General features: G+C 41.6%; 1 protein-coding gene across 24 annotated transcripts in view; it reads left to right on the top strand.

The window, feature by feature from the left end:
* The first annotated feature begins 11,604 nt into the window (after window positions 1–11,604).
* The window catches only part of NFASC (neurofascin), a 181,122-nt gene continuing 171,314 nt past the window's right edge, over window positions 11,605–21,412 (top strand). For 22 of the 24 annotated variants that reach the window (XM_088674276.1, XM_088674284.1, XM_088674279.1 and 19 more), the window contains exon 1: window positions 11,743–11,987. The gene's annotated coding sequence lies outside the window, so the exon portion shown is untranslated. Of the gene's footprint in view, window positions 11,988–21,412 lie in introns of all 24 variants that reach the window. The other 2 variants (XM_088674283.1, XM_088674299.1) reach the window with 2 other exon arrangements.

Here is a 21,412-nt window from a genome sequence, read left to right on the forward strand (position 1 = left end):
GGAGCCTACTTCCCCATGCCAAGCTTCCCCTTCAGTTTGCAGCACTGGCAGCTGCAATTATTATTATTTTATTATTTTTTAAAATATAAATAAATAAATAACCACAGAATTGGATAAAACTTGTAGATCTGCCCCCTTACGTGGAAACTCATGGGGGAAAATACCTTGGAGCGGGATAAAAAAATGAGCAGATGAAATTTGTTTTCTTTCATCCCCTCCCTCCCCGACTTTCTTACACTAAACGTTGGTGCTTTGCCGAGCAAAGGTCTCAGGTTTAATTCCTGCAGTTAGGGCTGGGAAAGCTTCCCTGTCTGGAACTTTGGAGAGCTGCTGACACTCAGTGTTCAGTCAATACTGAGCTAGGTGGGCCATTGGCATACCTGCTAAGTTCCGGCCTGAGAAATAAGGGACTGGACCGGAAGTAGCAGGCCGGAAGTAGTGCTGCCGCCATTTTGGAACTGGGCGGAGCATGCTCAGAAGTGATTTTTCATGCTGCTCTGCCCTGTTCCAAAATGGCCGCCGCACCAGAAGTCGCGCTGCAGCCATTTTGGAACTGGGCAAAGCAGCATCAAAAGTCGCTTCTGAGCATGCTCCGCCCAGTTCCAAAATGGCTGTCGCGCCAGAATAAACCAGGGAAAAACAAAAAAAATCTGTTTTTTCGGCTGGGGACAGCTGGAAAAACGGGGGTTTCCCGGGGAATACAGGAGACTTGGCAGCTATGGCCATTGGTCTGACTCAGGTTGAGAAAGTTTCTTACAAGACACCCATTGTTGATCTCGTCAGTCATTTTATACACCGCTTGCTAAGTTCTGATCACACTCCCAGACACAAGCATTATGTAGCTTTGTGGCCTCCTCCAGCAGCTCAGTCTGGAATAGGAGACAACAGTGATCCAATTGGAGAACAACATGTTTTATATATCAACCACTGATCTTAAGATATTGACTCTTCCTTCCTATTACTCTTATCATAGGTCTTGTCTCCAGAATAATCTCTCTCTCTCTCTCTCTCTCTCTCTCTCTCTCTCTCTCTCTCTCTCTCTCTCTCTCTCTATCTTGGGCTGCCTTTGGGATCTATCCACAAATCCCTCTGACTAGGAGCTGCCCCGAGAGAAGTGTGAGGCATAAACTTCAACTTTTTGTTATTCAACTAAGGAAATCTGTGAGAGAAACCAGACTTCTACATGTGTATCATTCCTTGTTTGAAGAGTGTAATTCAAATACACCTTGAAGCCTGGGTGCTGTATATCTCAATCCAATAAATGTTCATTTTATTGTTCATTGTCTTAACTAACTAATTTTACTGCTATGTTTGTACTGATGTTTTTATTGTAGTATTATATTCTCATGCTGTATACCACCTCATTATTTTTCCACGAAAGTGCCGTTTATATGTTTTTAACTTAAATAAACAAAACCCTCTGTGCATTTTTTCTTCTTTTTACAGGGGAGGAGATGCCACTCTGGAATGATGGTGGAACAATATGGTGTGGTATAGACTGTAACCACACTTGGAAGTGCATGTGGATCCAATTTCATCCCCATTACTGACCCTGCAAGTGACACAGTCACACACAATGGATTCTGTCAGTTGGATCGGGGTCCCTGGCTCCATGAAGCCCACATAAAAACTTATCAGATTTTCCTTCCTATAGGTTTTTCTGATAACCATACTATTTCAAATCTTATGGTAACTTTTAAAAAAATCATCATTTTAAAATCAAGTCCATCAGATCTCTTGGCTGAAGGCACAGGTGGGTGTCTTAATAATAATAATAATATATCCCACCCATCTGGCTGGGTTTCCCCAGCCACTCTGGGTGGCTCCCAACGGAATATTATGATGATGATGATGATGATGATCAATAATTATAAATATTATCAAATATTGTCAATAATAATAATGATGATAAAACATCAAACATTAAAAACTTCCCTAAAAAGGGCTCCCTTCAGATGTCTTCTAAAAGTCAATAGTTGTTTATTTCCTTGACATCTGATGGGAGGGCATTCCACAGGGGGGGCGCCACTACCGAGAAGGCCCTCTGCCTAGTTCCCTGTAGCTTCACTTCTCGCAGGGAGGAAACTGCCAGAAGGCCGAAGCCATTTAGGGCTTTAAAGGTCAGCACCAACACTTTGTATTGTGCTTGGAAACATACTGGGAGATGCAATGGGGTGCTGGTTTTAGTAGCTAGGCTATCAAATTCTCACACCTGGCTTCTGCTAACAATACTACACCCGCACATTTTAATGCCACCCGGGTATAAAATAATGAATTGCCCAGTCTCTGATCCTCTTACCCCTAATTTGGACTTTTCCATGGGGATTTGAAACCTGAATCCAAGCGGGGACATCTGCTGTTGAACATAATCAGGAGCGCTGGGGAAATTGACAGGGTGGGTTTTTAGTTGCTACACTGGCTGGGTCTGTCAGCTGCTGTAGCACCTCTGCTCCAGCAGGCAGTGCCCTTCTCAGGGGGAACTGCAGTAGGGAAAAGTTTTTTTTTGTTTTAAATTGTATTATGTTCAATGAGGAAAGCAATGTAATAATTTTCATTTAGGTGATGTAACATAAGAATTGTAGTTTAATGGCTTAATTTAATTAAACAGTAATGATTGTGTTGTTTTGGTTAAAGATAACTAGAAAAAATGTCGTTTACCAGTACTGTACTGTTATTATACTTAATCATTAAATGACTGTGGACTATGGTGATGTACATGTAGTTACATATGTGTGTTCTAGTCGAGCTGCAGTCACCATAGAACAGTTTTTAGGTGGGAATGTGGCTGAAAGCTGAAGAACAGCAACTCCTTGTGCATATGAAGTTTAATTTTCAAGAGGCATCTATCAAAATAGTGACAATCAGGATGGCTTTAAAAATTGTAATTTCATTTTGTTTTTGAACATAGTATTGGGAACACAATCTAAATTGAATATGAACAGAACATGGTAATAATCTTTAAAAATGGAGCAATGATCATTTAACAGACGCATGGCCCTGTATGAAGCACATTGTGAAAGATGGCTACTGTATTTCTTATACAGTATATAAATCACCCTGGGGAGTTCTTTGGGGGGGAACATTTAATTTTTCCAATTCTTTTGGTGATGTAATATTTTAATAGCTGTTAAAACATATCTATTTATTCATCAGCTGCTTTTTAAAAAAACCAACATTTATAGCATATCCCAGAATCACTTTCACTTTTCTATTGATCCAATTGACTAGAACTGAAATATATTTGCTCCTTGACATTCTGCTCAAAATTATCCTTTGTGAAGTTAAATATTCTTCAGGTAATATCTGGGTAGTTAAATATTTCATGGAGTGTATTTTATATCTCTGTTGTACACCCAATCATATTTGTTATCAATATTGTATACCTGGAAAAATATTTGATAATTTGCAGTATATGACATTGGGCTCCTACAGAAGAGGAGCAGTGTATGAACACTATAAATAATAATACATAATAAGAGTACACAATGGTATTATGCATTTGACAGGTAACATGCAACAATAGTCATATTTGACAGTGAAGAGCTTATGGAGAAATGGTGTCCACACCCACTTTTGGACACACCAACTGCTGCCATGTGGTCATTGGAAGGTTGGCCAAGGGTAAATGTAGTCCTTGGGCCAAAGAAAGTCAGCCTGATGTAGACGGTTAACATCACAAAAGGCGAAAACCAATTAGCCTTTCCCCCTCCTCATCTTATCTGAAAATATTAATACTTGGGTATCATAAAAACCCTCGTATAAAGACGTATTTTTATCGGATTATTATTTGTAGAGTGTTCTAATCCAATGATGGGGGATTAAATGGGTAAGACTCACATACTTAAGATACTGCTCCTTCTGCTCTTTATTTAACTTAATGCATCATGACAGTAAATCCAATTCCATGTTTGGCTTTCCCCCTTTATTTCCAGTTTAGACTTAAAATTCATCAGTTTGAATCAGGTCTTTTTTTAAAAAAAAATGTGGTTATTATGTGAAATAGGTTTCTATAGAAGTTACTATATTTAGTGTTGACCCTATTATCTCTTGCTTGTGTTTCAGTATCACTAGGCCATGCCCTATTAAAAAAATGTTTCCTTTGAACAATCAGTCTTGAATGCGTCTAACCAATTACAGCAATTTTAAAATCTCTTATTCCAGTGTAGTATGTTCAGGACTGCCCTGGTCCCTGGAATATATGATTAAAACTATGTACGCGAGACAGGGTTGTTTTCAACATCCTGGGAAATCTAGGATGCTTTTAGTTAGAAGCAGCAATGTCAGCTCCTTCTTTATATAGGAAACTGGTACCTGTCTGAGGCCTGGGCCTTGGGTTGGTGTCCTTTTCAGTGCAGGGTAGATTCAGTCTAGATCGCAGCAGTTTAGGGTGTGTCTAGAGCTGGAGAATCAAGCACAAAAGTTGATCAACTAAGGCGTCTTGTTTCAAAATAAAAACAAAATGGGGAGGGGAAGCAATATTGTTCCTTTTCTGGCAACTAGACAAAAGCAAAAATAATAATAGATACATCATTTTTTTCCAGTCAGCTGACATTCATATTCAAGCTTGCATTTGGGTGGTGGTCTGCTGGCTTTACTGGCCTGGTTTTTCTTTCCTTGCTATTTTATCTCTTGGGACTCTTTCTTGCCTGTTTTTATCCTGAGCCTTGAATGCCTGCCCGTCTGAACTTCAGAATTATTTCTGCTTCAACTGCCTCAAGTTTTGTTGTTTCCTTTGAGGCTGGTGTTTCTGTAACCCTTCAAGAAATGACAGGCCCAAGGAAGCTAGCATCTACAAGGACAGGAGAGAGAGATAATATATTCGTTCCAGTTTAGGCTAGTAAAAGTGGGCCTGGGTGACTCCAGGGAAAACTCTGGAGGGTAGCAAAAAGCAGTAGGATAATGTTCCCAAATACTTGTGCTACCACTTTACACTGCCCCACATTTTTCACTCACAGTCTATTGAGAAGCATCACTCTTTGTACTCAATCATGTCCTCCAACCCAGCAAAAAACAGAAGCCACCATTGCAGACCTGGCCACCACAACCCCATCTCTGCCTAACCAGACCCTCATGGTAAGAAGGTGCAGCAGTAAGATTTCTCCCCCACCCCACCTTATCTTTGATAGGAAGAGAAAACTAATTTAGTAGGCCCAGATTGGAACATTATGGCTAATCAAGAACACAAATGAAGTCCAGAACTTGTGTTGGGCTCCATTTACCATGACTCCTAAGGAGCAGAAGCCAGCATGACTCCTAGGTCAGAGAGTATCACTCTTTATGTTAGTAAGGAACTGCAAATGATTTACTTTGATATTTTATTTATTACATGTTTATCCTGCCTTTCTTCCAAGAAGCACAGGGGGTACTTGGTTCTCCCTGCCTCGTGGCCATTTTATCCTCACTACAAAGTGAGGTAGACGAGACTGAAAGCGAGGATTGGTCTAAGGTGACCCGGTGAGTTTCATGGCCAAGTGGGGATTTGAATTTGGCTCTCCCCAAGCTGAGGGCAATGTTTTCCCAAACTTGAGGAGAAAATATAATCCTCAGTATTTTGCTGTTTATATGGTTTTGAAAATTATGTATACTGTATATTATTAAAATCTTTTAAATTGTCTTTTATATAGAGCTAATTCATGTATAATATTTTGTTTGTGGCTTTTATCTTTGTTGGGAAATGTTTTGAATTATATTATATACAAAAAGCAGTGTGCAAATAATGTGCCTGTGACTGACAAGAGTGATTCTTATGGGATATGAACACCATTTTCTTCATCAAACAAGTGAAGCCAGGTGAGCAAATTCCACCAAAAGAAGACTAATTTGTTCCCCACAAGAGCATTATAAAAACCTTATCTGGTGAATGCGTCCTCTTCTGCACCTAATATACATCTAGTTGTAACATTTTAATTCATGGGATTCATTATCGTATATTAGTGAGAGTACAAAATGTAACATTTTTTTCAAAATAGTTCAAAATATCCCTCGGGATGTTCATTTGAACACCATCTTTTGCTGTTGCTCTCATGTCCAGTTTGCAGGCATCCCATAGGCATCTGCTTGGCTGCTGTAAAAACAGGATGCTGGACTAGATGATCCAGCGGGCTGGTCTTATGTTTTAGAAGTGGATCTTTGGCTTGTCAAGAGCCAGTTTTTTGACTGTTACAATGAAGATCTGTATTGACAAAAACTTTTCTATGGATTTAACCAGATGAAACTAGGTGAATAACCCCAGAAGCCATTCTCATTGGATACAAAATGTTATTAGCACTGGTCCAAAGTAATCAGTTATATCAGGGTAAGCCAGATTGTTGGACCACGATTCCCATCATCCCTGGCCTTTGGCCATGATGGTTGGGGCTGATTTGACTTGTGGTCGAACAACATCTAGAGAATATCATGTTGATGGCCCTTTATTGCTTTTGCAGCTCTCACCAGTCAAGTATCCGGGGTTGGGGGGAGTTATTTGCATATTTAAGTTATTTAAATTGATAAGATATTTGAAGATATAAGATATATGAAATGGAATGTTTATTTAGTAGTTCAGTTGATTGCTTTGCTTTTTATTTCCCAGCAATCACTGCAGCTGTAGAATTCATTTGACGGTTGTTGAATTTCTGCTGTAACAAAAATCTTGGAACGTTGCACCTTGGCCACAATCCAATGATGGACTTAAGACCAATGAAATTAGAAAGCTTAAGTGTGCCTTTCTTTCAGTTGAGTTTTGGCTTTTGTTGTAAATGAAAGGTCACAGATGGGACATGGTTGAAAGGGACACAAAAATAACATAGCTGCCAAGTTCTCCCTTTTTTAAAGGGAAATTCCCTTATGCTGAATAGGCTTCCTCACGAGAAAAGGGAAAACTTGGCAGCTATGAAAAATAATCACACTGTACTTGCCTTGTCAAATATAGTACAAGCAGTTGCAGTCTTCAAATAATTTGGTTCTCTACTAAAATCTGCTCACTAACAGGATTTATGAAGTCCAATACACTTGGGCAGTCATGAAGAAAACCATGTAAATTATTATGCTAAGCCAACCTTAGAATCATATCCCATATTTATGAACATATATAGCAAGCAATAACAATGGGTTGTAGGCTTGTTAATATGTTGTGAGGGTTTGATAAAATCAAGCCCTTAGTCTGCTTTGCAGACTGGTGCTGTGTAGCTGTAAACAATAAGTATTTGGGAAGGTAACTAAACACATCCTTAGCTTGAATGAATCCAAAACATTAGACTACTGAGACTACACCCCTTAATGCTTTACTAGAAAGTAAAGTCAATTGAACACAGTGGAACTTGCTTACAAATAAATTTATCTGGGACGAAGCAGCTGATTATTGACAAAAATCTTAAGCATAGGAAGTTGCCACACACACACTCAGCATGTGTGTACCCCAGCTAAGCTGGGATGGGGCATTTATTGTGGTGTAGCTCAGCTGAGCTGGTAACCAGCCAGCTGAGCCAGAAATTCACTGAATCCAAAATTGCTTATCCCTACAATTCTGAGCTCAGAATTGCTCCCTGAGGCTCCTATATGTAATTTTCAAAATATTTTCTGGCAAACTATGCAAACTTCATCTAAGATACAGTGAAATACTTGAATTTAAGATGATTTAGTCCCACTGAGATCAATGGAACTAAATCAATCTTATTTTACTTGATTGGTACCGTATTTTTCATTCCATAAGACACACTTTTTCCCTCCTAAAAAGTAAGAGGAAATTCTGGGCGTCATGGAGCGAATGTGTGGTCCCTGGAGCCTAATTGCTCAGGGGCTAAAGGCAGATCCTGCTTTTTTTTTAAAGAAAGTGCTAAAGGCTAACAAGAGGGAAAGAGAAAGGAACCCGCTCAGCAGCTGATTGCAAGAGATTGGGGAGGGAGATAAGAGAGCTAGCTCCCTTCTTGGCCCCTCCAGGATCCTTGCCTAGGCCTCAATTGTTGTCTGCAGAGGGAGACATGTGACTGGCTGATTAGATTATCTGTCTGGAAACTGCAGAAATGGGTCCCTTTCCTAGAGAAGCTGCAGAACTGTGAGTTGAACCCCATAAAAACAGGATTTTCCCCTTTGCATGGAAACTCAGCAACTTTGAGCTGATCCTAAAAAATGGAGCTTCCCCCCTTTGCAAAAAAAGATGCACAACTCTGAGCTGACCCCCCCAAAACGGGGCTTTTCCCCTTTGCAAAAAAGTTGCACAACTTTGAGCTGATCCTTAAAAAATGGAGCTTTCCCCCTTTGCAAAATCAGCTTCCTCTAATATTTAATGGGGGGGGCAAAGGCACCTAGGCCTCTAGGAGTTGGCTGCTATGCCTAGGACAATTCAAATATTTTTTTCTTGTTTTCCTCCTCTAAAAACTATGTGCGTCCTATGGTCAGGTGCGTCCTATGGAGCGAAAAATACGGTAGATTATAGGTTGATCTGTAATTCTTAGTCGTAAGTATGTATGCTGTTTTATGTAGGAGGCTAGGAGCTATTGGAATACAAATGGGTTTATTAACCACCTTTTCCGTCTCTGGCTCCTTTTTGAATTTTCTTTTAAAAGTCAACTTTTCCTTTCATTAATTGATTAATTTCCTTAACTGAATCTCACTCAATTTGGTACTTAATCTGATGTGACAAATTCATTGTTTTTCCTAAAATTTCTGCATGGTGAATATTCTCTTGAATATATTCCCATATAACAGGAACTGTGTTTGAATGCCTTTTGGGTAATAATTGAGGACATGCAAAGTCTCAGATTTCACCATACAAGGGCACATTTTGTGCATAGAAAAAGTACCTTTGGTTCTAGACCAGATCATCCTAAAAACTGGTTTCAAACATTCTGGAATACTGAACTCTTACAGAGCCTTCTATAGATGTTTATTTATAACTTTCATTTATTTATTTAGAACTACTGTGATCAACATTACACTGAAAGTTCCCAGGGCAGTGATGCATTCATATTACAAATGAAATAATGGTACTGTACATTAAAAAGAACATTATATTGTCAAAATAATTCATCATAAACACCACAAAGCAGGAAAACCATCAGGCAGTAGCAAGGTTTATTTCCTGGTACCTTAGTTGGGATTTACCCCACCTACTCATGTTCTTTAAATAATACACCATCACACTCAGAATACTGGAAGTGTTAAAAAAAATCTTACATCCAAGAGCATTTCTATTACTTACCGTAGTATCCACAATGCTCAGTCCGAAAGCTTTGTTAAATTGGTTTTACATTCTTCCACATTTCAAAAATCTGCATTTTAAATTGCCATTTTTCTCACCTGATTACGCTTGCAACATAGCCAAATCATGCCCAGCATGTGCCATAAGATATTCAGATGTCACAGCTACAGATGGACTATTGTTTGTGGCACCTCCAGACCTCCTCCTTTTGTGTTCCTGAAAGAGGGTGTGTTAGCATCACATATAACATGAGCACTACTTAAAAAATTCTTTTGCCTTACAATGTCTTGGACACTTAACAGATCATTCTTTATTGCCACAAGACCTAATTCCCCAGATGGTAGCCTTTTGATGTCTCTCCAGTGGCATTTCTGGGCAAGTTTGACTCATCTCTATTTAAACTACTATAATTCCAGGGACAGCCTGTTTCCGGGAGTGATTATTGTGGCAGTATTTTGGGTCACAGACTGCACATTATTTTCCAGGCAAATTACTGTACCAGCCTAGAGCCTTTCTGCTGGCTACTGCCAGCAGGGGACTGACCACCAGCATTTCCACCAATCTGCTTAGCAGGTGGAAGTGGGAGGTCTATGACAGCAGAGTGGTGCTGGTGTTACTCTGCAGAGGGAGGGTGGTGGAGACCCATAAAACTGGGCAGAGGGACACCTCAGCTCAATCCATACCCACTCAACACAATGGAGGGTTTGGATTGCTCTGCCAGTTTGGATTGCAAGTCAAAATGATCAATGAACTGTACCAATTCTATACAAACACACAGAGGAAAAGTGGGAAGATCCCATTTTGTGGAGCTGCAGCTTGAAATATGGAGCAGCAAGCAACCCCAATTTATTTGTAAGTGACATTTACATTGTTTTACATGTATAACTTTTAAATTAATTTTCATTTTTTTCCCAATTAAAAATAAACATTTTACAAACTTACAGATATCCAATGACTTCCCTTCTCTTTCCATGGTTCATTTATCTTCCATTCCTGCATATTTTACTATAACCATTCAAGTCAGTTTTCCATTTTTATACCATTCAAACATTAATTTCTCTGTTGAATTTATCTTAATGCTGCCAGCGTTTTCTGTTGTGTCCAATTATTTTCCATATAGTCAATAGATGTTTTCCACTCTTCTTTAAATATATGTCTTCTGGCTCTCTTATTCTATGTGTTAAACCTGCAAGTTCTGCATATTCTAACATCTTAAGTTGCCAATCCTCTTTGTCTGGGACCTCACGCATTTTCAATTTGGGGGATAAGAAAACACAAACTGCTGTTGTTACATAAATAAACAAGCTTTTCTGACACCTAGGAATTTCTGCCTGGGTTATTCCCAATAAAAAGGACTCTGGTCTTTTGGGGAAGGTAATTTTAAACATTTTTTTTCCAACTCATTATAAATAATTTCCCAATATTCTTTTACCTTATTACATGTCCACCACATATTGAAAAGGTCCCCCACCCTTTCCATACAATAAATGATGTTCACATTGTTGATTCCTCCTGCCCCTTCCCACCACTTTCCACATCTGTTATTTGATGGTAAAGCTTATATGAGCTGGAGCGTCCATTCTCTTAAAAGCAGCTATTAATGTCCACTTTCTATCCTGCATCTACAGCCCTTCGAATAGTGCAAAAGAGGCTTAGAGGTACTTGTAATGTCATGGCTGAATATGCATTATCAGACAATGATGGGGGAGTGAATTCGACCATTGTCCCACCCATTCAACACGCTACCCGACAAGCTCTCTTTTCGTCCATGAAAAATTACGCTATACTTGTAATAAATTTAAGGTGCCACGAAACTCTTTGTTGCCTTTGTGGCACCCAAGTAACAGAACCCCACCTTTGGAAAATACTTGCTTTTTGTGCCAGTCCCACGTGTAATTCTCCCCTGCTTTACATTAGTTACTCCTTCTTAATTGCAACACAGAATCTGGGGTACCTCAAAGACTAATGCATCTCATTATGGCATCAGCTATTGTGGACTAGAGTGGCTCAATCCAGGAAAGCATATGCTAGCTAGAATAAAAATGCCTTTCAGGTGTCCCAAGGCTGTTTGTTGGCTTCTCCTGCTGCAACAAAGAGGCGAAAATATTTATTAGAGGCTTTACCTGGTGCCATTTGCTTTTGACCATTCCTTCTTCCCTATTCTTCTATTAACCCATCGTCCCCACTCAAGACCCCTGGCTAATGACTTCTCTCACTTTCTCCACTTGCCTCCTCTGTCGGGTAATCCATCACCTCCTCCCTCTTAATTAGCACCCGCCTCCTCCCTGCCTCGCGCCTGTTATCGACCGACACGCCACTCCTTTAATTGCTGGAGGAGGAAGAAAAGAAAAAAGAGAGGACTAGTAAGCGGAATCTCTGCGTGGCGCGTCGCCTGCCTGCCTGCCTGCCTACTTTGACTGTTTGCTGGAGGTTGAAGCGGCGGCGGCGGCGGCGGCGGCGGCGGCGGCGGCAGACGCGCGCTCCTGGGCCCTGGCGCGCACTCCCGCCATCGCTCCTCCCGGGGGCGCGCACGTGGTCCCCCGGCCGCGCGCCCGATGGTCTCTGCCCTAATGCGGGAGTCTGAGCGAGAAGGCGCTGCAGAAGGATGGGAGCTGTGCGGGGAGGAGGCGGCGGCGGCGGCAGGGGCACCGGCGGAGAGGTCTTGTAGCCCGGCGGCGGGTGCGGAGCAGCAGCGAAGAGTATCTGGGCGACGGCGGAGCGCGATGAGGCAGCTGTGAGCCTGGCCTTGCCGGCAGGGAAACAAGCAGGAGACTCAGCCCGGGCGGCGGCGGCGGCGGCGGCTGGCCAGGTAAGGCGGCCGCGGTTTCTCCACGGAGGTGGCTGCATCGGGCAGCTGCGGCCCCAGGCGGGGAGATCGATGGGGGCATCTTTCGCATCCCCGGCTTTAGGGCATCAGAAGGTGGTGGCTCCGGTCATGCAGCAGCTAAGCAAGCAGGGAGAGAGCGAGGAAAGGGATGCATCTTCCACCTTTGCCCTACCAAACGTCCTGATCTCCTGTCCTGGCTCCACCAGCTCATCCCCCCCCCCACACCTCGCCCCACTGCAGACCCCAAAGGCTCTTCTTGGCCTCCGCTGCTGGTCTTACTGCAGACCCGTGTCTTGCCTGTCATGCATTGGCTGTGCACTTTGCCAAGCAGCTTCTGTTCCTCATGAGCCCCCTTGCCCCTCAGCAGGGCATATGGAGTTGCTTGGGGGGGGGCAGGGGTATACTCTTGAGGCAGCTACAAGCTCCAGTATCCTGCTACTGCGGGTAAAGGAGAGAATGATGTGACCCAGCCTCTTGAAATTTGGCCTGCTTTCTATTGGGTGGAGAAGATGTTTCACATTTCTGGCTGATTTATTTATTTATTGATGGCGAGGAGGCTGGGAAGAGACATCCCAGAACCCTCAGACATGAGGAAGCTCTGTGTAATTCAGCTTCCTGTCATATATGAAGAATTGTTGTCTGATGCTCAGTAGGCCTTGATGCTGTGACTTTTCCAGGTAGGAAGACCCTTGCAATGTCTCCCTTTCAGGACAAAGCTGCAGATGCATTGAATGGCCATTCTCCCTCTTTTTGTTCTGTCTCGGATCTTTCGGTTCTCTTTGATGTAAAACAACAAAAAGGGAGAAGTGGCTAAAATGTGTTGGATACATGACAGCTTATAGATGCTCATTCTAGAACTCTGAACTAGCACCCCCCTCCTTTCCTACCTATTCAGAAGCATCAAGGCCAGTGTTTGATGCAATTTCTTTCTTTTCAATTTTGCTTACCATATGTATCTACAGGCTCAGGTGTGGTACAGATAACAGTGACGTGTTTATGTGTTGGTTGCTTGAGAGATCTTGCGTGCACAGTTGGAAAACAAGCAAGAACCTCAAGCCCCATAATTCCGGACCTAAAGGGGCCCCTGGGGATTTATGGAAACCTATCCCTTTGCCTGTCAATTGGCTTTTAAAATGGGAGGGCAGAACATATTTCTGGAGCATCTGGTACTAATTTCTGATAGGAATAGGATGCTAGAATACAGGGAATAGCTCTGGTGTGGCAGCTACAACAATATTTTCTCGGGTGGGGTGAGGCAAATATATGCTGTATATTAAAAGCCATGTTCATCATGAGCTGTTAGGATCAGAGCTGTGGACATTTTTTAAAAGAAGTGAGCTTTGCATAGGCAATTTGAGTCAGCCTTGTTGGTATTGATCAAGGAGGTGAAAGTGCTGAATCATTTGTACTTTTTCTTCTCCCAGCATGTTAGGCTCTTCAGTCCCATTATAGTCTTCAGGAAGTGCAAGATCTAGTTGCTGAATTATCAGCCTTCAGCATCTTCTTTCACTTTAACCGCTACTGGCATGGTGTGGGAATCCTTTGGAACCCAATAGGCAGCTCTTAACTTCATCTAAGTGTGACTTTAGATTGTTCTTCTTTTGATTTAGCTGCTCCTCTCAATGTCTTAATAACATTTATGACACAGGAAGTGTGCTTACAATATTAGCTGAAACGTATGCTTGGAAAATACTGCCAGTAGTTGAGATAGGATTATTTTGATATCTATGTATTTTTTACTTTTCAAAATGAAAGGGTCTTTCCTCCTGATTCAGTCACATTTTAGTTTTAGGGATAGGTGCTTATTGTGTCTTATTGAACGCTGATCAATACCCAGTGCTGCTATTCATTACAGCTATGTGTTAACATCGAATATTTTAATGTCCCCATTGATTTTTTAAAGGGAGACAGTTAAACACATGTTTAACTCTCCCACTGAAATGCATTTATTTCAGTGTTTATACCCCTAAGCATGAAAGACACGTTCAATTAAAATACTGGTATTTTTTACCTATAAACTAAAGCTACCCTTCTTAGAGTGCAACTGTGAAAATAGTACATCAATAACTCCTCAACATTTTGGCCAACTTTATGCACATGAAGATCCAAGATGAATGTATGTTTTAGACTAACACACTATTTTTTTCCCTGGGTCTCTGCCTCCATACAGAAATTGGATTTGGTGACCTAGACAGAACCCATATGAAAGAACAATATCTCAAAATCATCCTAAGTCTTCACGTGGATAGAATTGGCTAAGGGGTTGTGCTCACATTTTAAAAGGATGTTTGCAATGACAAACATGATGTCTGTGAAAATAAGGCCTTTGGTGATGAAACCTGTCTAGCCTGTGTAGCCGACTCCCCCCCCCCCTTTGGAATGTGTTTGATTCCTATAAACATATACTGTGTATTTATATGTATATGATTCAAATGTGCGAATTTACTTGCAAGTAGTCACATTGACTTCAGGAGATTTGCCTGCTCCATTTTGGCTGTATGAGAGTGCATCTTCCAGATGTTTTGCAGACTTGCATATGCCTACAACTTACACCTGCAATATGTTGCTAGCAGACAGTGATCCATTATTCTTACAGTAAATACACCACACTAAAAGACTTATTCTTCATCTTGGAGGTAATCCTTCCAGCTCAGACTTGGACCTTGATGTGACTATTACAGTTATTCAGCAGTCTCCAAGAATCTTTTTCAAACACCTTGTTATTTGAACTTGAAACGTGGGTAATAGTAAAAAAAAGGCCCTGACAGTTGATCTTAAAGGTTATGATGAGGACAAGCCTGTAACTGAACTATGCAAGGGCTAACTTTCTGCTTAACTTTTGATAGGCTGTGCCTTTTGCTTTGGACTGACATGATTTTTCTCTCTCTTTCTTGGGAGAAGAACTATATCAAGATGATGCATAAGAGGAATAGAAGCTTGCTCACTTTTTTGGGTACCTTTTTGCTCTTTTAGGGCAAAACCAGCAAGGATTCTGTTTCCTATGTGCTCCTGGCAAGAAGACAAAATAAAAATTTAGGGATCTTGGTTGAGAAGCCGGCGCTTCTCTTAATTTTTTTCCTTAACCGTGTTACCCTAAAATACCTATCCATTAAGCAGACAGCTAAATTGATTGCCAGCATGATTGCTCTGTTTCCTCAAAATGTCATGGTGCTAATCAAACTTAGCTAATCCTTTCTAAATAAATAAATACCAACTGCAGTCTCTTCATGTTCCCATGAAAATGAAGTGCACTAAAGAAAGCATGTACTGGCAATAGAAAGAAATGGCTTCTGACTCTAATATGTAGCTGAGCACCTCCTAAAGTTTAAGAAGCCTGATTTGCCTGTTGTGTTTGGTGCTCCCTGGGACTGATAGAATGTGATAGCAGGGGCACTATGGCAGGAAATCCATTTTATTTATCTTAAGGCTTTTTCATGCTCTAGATTCTAGAATGTGGGACTCTGTCGTCCTATATTTATCTAAAGTAATTGCAGTATATAGTGCTCCATTATAGAACAGTACAGGACAGCCTCTTTTTCTTTCTTTTTAAAATACACATGGCCTGGGGAACAAGAACATTTGGCTAAGCAAAAAATCAGGTTGTTGAGAGTGCCTGAAAATTATATAGGGTGACTTTAGGGAGAAAATTTCACAGTGCATTTTGCTGGCTGTTTCAGATTGCATATTCTGTTGTTTCAGAATGCCTCACAGCCTTTAAATATAAAGTAGGGATATATTATTCTTGCATTTTGAGCATGGCCGGGGATCCCCACCATTGGAGCTGGTTGACTCCAAGATAGCCTCCCCATGGCCAATTTTCTTCTGCATGTTTGTGTTTGTCCTGAACAGAAAGGCTCATTCTGTTTGAAAGTATCTTCAAACTCTGCAGGACAATATGAAGAGAGAAGCCACAGCTCAATGGTAGAGAACATGCTTTGTGTGCAGAAGGTCCTAGGTCATAATCCTTGGCATCTCAAGTTAGAAAGGATCAGAAAGCAAGTGATGGGACATCAGAAATCTTGGAGAGCTGATGCTGGTCAGAGGAGACAGTGTTAGGTCAGCTGGATCAACAGGCAGACCTGGTAGAAGATCGCTTCCTATGTTCTTATGAAGCAAGTTGCTCCACACATAAACGGAGGTGGCTCTACAATCCTCAAATGTATACTACCTCATTGTTCTCACTCTACTTCCATTTAGGTAAACTATTTAATTGGTATTAATGTAAGAGGATTTGCTACAGGGAGGGGTTGCTTTGATGTCTGAACTTTTGCCCTTCATTTTTCCCTTTTAACAATACAGGAGATCAGTTCTGATCATAATTATTATTATAATCTAAACCTAACCGACCTCTGTATTTGTAGAGCAGTGGCATGTGAATTATATCCTCACCTGCATCAACTCAAATGGACTAATAGACATGTGCAGTAAGAGCTTCGGCTTACCAGTTTGAGGCCTGTTATGGATGTACCGTAACTGCGTATTGTTCATTGTGATCTCCATGAGCTTTGGGTCTGTGTGACTACCCACCCTTCCACCCCATCCTCCAACATGGGCATGAGGAAGAGATCGAAAACTTTTGTTTCTGTTTTCAGTCAATCACAGTTTTAGTGTTGCATCCAAACTCTAAACTGTGGTTGATCTTATCAGCAGTTTATTGAAATAAGCAGTTTATTGAAACAAGCCAGGGTTTATTATCTGGAAGAATCATTATGTGATTCTGCTTTCTTCAATCTGTGTATGGCAAACTTGTCTATAATGTATGAGTTAAATGTGTAAGTTCCTCTATAGCAGGGATGTCCAACAGGTCAATTGGGATCGACTGGTCGATCATGGTTTCCTTTTCCTTTGTGGTGGCATAAGAGCATCCCCCGTTGCCCCATCCTTCTTTTTCACATGATCGTGGGAACGGAAGATGGAGCTTTTGCTGTCAGGTAGATAGGGACCCAGGTGGCGCTGTGGGTTAAACCACAGAGTCTAGGGCTTGCTGATCAGAAGGTCGACGGTTCGAATCCCTGTGACAGGGTGAGCTCCTGTTGTTTGGTCCCAGCTCCTGCCAACCTAGCAGTTCGAAAGCACATCAAAGTGCAAGTAGATAAATAGGGACCGCTCCGGCAGGAAGGTAAACGGTGTTTCTGTGTGCTGCTCTGGTTCACCAGAAGCAGCTTTGTCATGCTGGCCACATGACCCGGAAGCTGTCTGCGGACAAACGCCGGCTCCCTCGGCCTATAGAGCGAGATGAGCACCGCAACCCCAGAGTCGGACATGACTGGACCTGATGGTCAGGGGCCCCTTTACCTTTACCTTTAGATAGTTTTGTTAGCAATCTTTTGGTGAGCGACTTTTCCCCTTTCCCCTTTACTCAATTTTGACATTTTCTTCTCAAAACCGGGACTTTCCTCCTTAAAAAAGATCAACAACCTGAACCCCCCCCCCCCAAAAAAGGAGTAGATCACTGCCAGTTTTTTATTCTGTGAGTAGATCACAGTCTTTTGGAAGTTGGACGTCCCTGCTCTATAGGAAGCAAGTGTGTGGAGTGTGAGGAAGCAGCTGTCTGACACACACACACACACACACACCAGCTGAATGGTTACACTGACTGCATAACCTCCAACATTTCTCCGATTAAAAATTCCATAATGATTATTTTACCATTCATACCCCACACATCTCACTGGGTTGCCCCAGCCACTTGGGACAGCTTCCAATATAATAAATAATTAAACATTGAAAAAGGTTCTCTATACAGGATTGCCTTCAGATGGCTCGGGAATCGGTAACTCCATACCCCCCCCCCCCAACATTTCCCCAATGAAAATAGGGACACCCTAAGGAAAAGTGGGACATTTCAGGATCAAATCAGAAACCAGGAAGGCTTCTCTAAATCAGGGACATTCCTGGAAAATAGGGAAACTTGGAGGGTCTGTGACTGTGTCTGTTACACAGAAGAAACTTGAGGTAGGTCTGGAAAAGTTCCAGATGTCACCATTCCTACCAGAAAGGCCACCTCTTTTGTAGTAATGCTCTTCTGCTGTTAAATATGGTAGTCAGAAATTTGGTGTGTGTAGACTTTCCTAAGATTGAGATGTAGGAAAGCTGCATCTGTTAGTATTTCTATCTGCCATGCAATGATTAAAGCCCTGCTAGGAGGTGTAAAGGTAAAGGCAAAGGGACCCCTGACTGTTAGGCCCAGTTGCGGACGACTCTGGGGTTGCGACCCTCATCTCGCTTTACTGGCCGAGGGAGCCGGCATACAGCTCCAGGTCACGTGGCCAGCATGACTAAGCCACTTCTGGCGAACCAGAGCAGCACGTGGAAACGCTGTTTACCTTCCCTATTTATCCACTTGTACTTTGACGTGCTTTTGAACTGCTAGGAGCAGGGACCAAACAATGGGAGCTCACGCCATCACAGGGATTCAAACCACCGACTTTCTGATCGGCAAGCCCTAGGCTCAATGGTTTAGACCACAGCGCCACCTGCGTCCCTGCTAGAAGGTGTAGGAGGAGACGAAAAGCCCCATTGCCTTATCAGGGAGCTATCTCCAAACTAATATTCAACGTTTGCCCCTTCATGGATCTTTAAAAACATGATAGTTATTCTGTGCTATATTTCATTGCTGCAGGCTGGCATCATGCAACTAACTTGATGAACCGGCTCATTCTCTGTGCCACACATTCTCATTTTCACTGACTCAGCTGTGTCCTTTGCCTGGTGAGCAGCTCATGCTCTCTCCGCAGAAGCTAATGCATGTTTTAATATCTGTTCACCAAGGCACAAATCTAATTTGTTTCACTGAACTCTGTGGTTTTTAGACCCTGGCTCCTTAAGACTCCCTGGCTCTTTAAAGAGTCAGAACTGATTATATTATATATATTTTTAATTTAGTCACTGGGGGGGGGGGCTCCTACTGTTCTGTGATTTTAATGACTAATCCATTCTCTTGTTCACAATACCTGCTGCAACCACTGTGGTTTGTATGTGGGGTGTGTGTGTGTGTGTCTGTGTTTGCATATTCATAAACAGGATAACTGGGCAGATCAAATTGCATGGTCTGGGCTTTAATTAGAGAGCTTCACATCCATCCTTGCTTAACAGATCCCCTACAGCGGATCTGTTCACTTGACAGCAGTTAGGCAGCTGCAATGCTGAGATCATTGCCTAGTGTTCTGATGGGCATTGTCTCCCTTCTCCGCCTGTCTGTCTGTCACATCCACCTGTTATCTTTTGTTTTGCACTTACTTGAGGTTTGTTTTTTTTTTAAGCTGGGCTAATCTTGATTTGTTCTGCTTCTGGGCAAAGGGGAGGCCCCCTAATACATAAACAAAGTTCTACAGTGCCAGTGCCCTATCAAAAAAGTACCTAGATGGTTGTTCCTGCTGCCAGAATTATAGTGCAAGCCTGTGTGTACCTACTTGGAAGCAAGCCCCACTGGATACAAAGAGATTTACTCTCAGGTATGTGTTTTTAGGATTACTGGCTTAATCAAAACAATCTGTTTATCAGAATGAAAACAAAAACTAGCAGGCCTTATCTTTGTCTTCTCCTTTGGGCATGGATTCTTAGGCCGTTTGCACACTATTCAAAACACATTTTGCTCCAAGAATTCTGGGCACTGTAAGGGTTGCAGGGAATTGTAACCCTGTGAGGGGTATACTACAGGGCCCAGAATTCTTTGAGCAACAGAATGTGTTTTAAAGGTATAGTGTGTGCACAGCCTTTCCTGTTCCCTAAATTTCTTTGGGCATTGTATTTTATTAAGATCTGCCACCCCCTATGTTAATTCCCACTAAATCAGCCTGTCAGAACCCACAGGTAGACCATTCCTTCCCCACCCCAACCCTTCAACACGTCTCCAGAGCAGTTTCCAAAAAGTTTAAATTGCAGTAAAACAAATTAAAACAAGAACATAAAAGCACTACAATATGAAAGTGGTCAGTGAGACAGTATCTTATCAAAGCTTATTAGTTCCTTTACGTATCATGTTTGGAATAGTGTGATTAGTAATAGTATTTAAAGTAAACCATCAAGGGCTATAGGTTTGCTCATTTCCCTAGTAACTCATGTGTAACTGTCAATTTATTTTTTTATTTAACAAGAATCATATAGAACTTAACTGTAAAACTACAGTTCTTTCTCTCAATCATTTGGGATGGTTGCATGAGCCCTCCTGGAAGCACTTTCAGAGTGGGCTTATTTGCTGTCATTGCTATGCTAATTGAATACAGTACTTTTATTGAGATTGATGTTATGTAGGAATGGGTTAAATAAAAATGAGGCTTTTACAGTATCAGACCTCTTATAGGGATCACTGTGCACAGTTAAGAAGATAATAAGCAGGAGATTAAAAGCCTTATGAAAAGGAATACCATGGGATGGATGAATCAGGTGAATATTTTTAAAGGTGATTCATGAGAAGAAGCTCTGGTCCTGGAATTCACAACTGAATTGTAGGGCTGTAGTCTTGTGATTTCAAATTCAGAAACTGAATCCCAGAGATGTGGAGTAATCAGAAGCTCACGAGGTCCTGTGTAGTTCCCCATATTTATTAAAAGGCTCTCTCCCAAGTAAGTGAAGGAACATTTCTGTCTAAATAAAATATTGAAACTTTAAGAAATGTGTGTGATGGAAGCATATACATCAAGCAGTGTTTATAATGCAAAATAGTTTGACTTTAATACTGGCGTCAGTTTTACAAGAAAGCGTAACTAGACTATCATGTTTTGAGTTCTCTGCCGTCTCTTGTTTAGGCTAAAGGCTGAAATGAAAAGGCTTAAGAGCATAGAAGCCTCAGAAGTCAGCCTCTTCCTGAACCGCAGTGGCCTGTCTATTCAGTGGCTGCATGTGTACTAACCCAATTGCTTCCTAAAATACTGTAATTACCGTAGTAATGCTAGAAATGACTAACTCAAGCAAAAGGTTTTCTTGTTGCTTGCAGGTGTGGAATGAGGGAGGTTGGAGAACAGATGTAGGGATTGCAACAAGCTACTAGGATAGCACACTGAGGGGCAGTTATTCCTTTATTACCTTTTAATATGCGCTTATTAAACACATTGAATTGTATTAAGTGCTGTACAAGATGTTGTTTTTTTAATTCCCTTCTGAAACAGCTTATTGAAAGATCTCGGGAGGCAAGGGAGGAACAGGAAGCAGGAAAATGCACAGCAATTCTGGTATGCTTCCTCTTTGAGTAAGCTTTGTATATGAGCTTTGAGAGGTGTGTCTATGTAATAAACAGCAAATGGAATGGGGAGGTAGGGGACTGAACATGGGGGACGGCAGGGGACTGTACATCTTTTGCCATCAGTTTTACATGTGTGCATACCTGTCAAAATAGATACCACGGTTTTTCTTCCTCTCCCCACATTCATTTTCACATGTGTGGTAAGAAATGGCCCACGTGAAGCAGC

This window comes from Zootoca vivipara, chromosome 7 (genome assembly GCF_965207765.1).
Source record: "Zootoca vivipara chromosome 7, rZooViv2.hap1.1, whole genome shotgun sequence".
NCBI classification, from domain to species: Eukaryota; Metazoa; Chordata; class Lepidosauria; order Squamata; family Lacertidae; genus Zootoca; species Zootoca vivipara.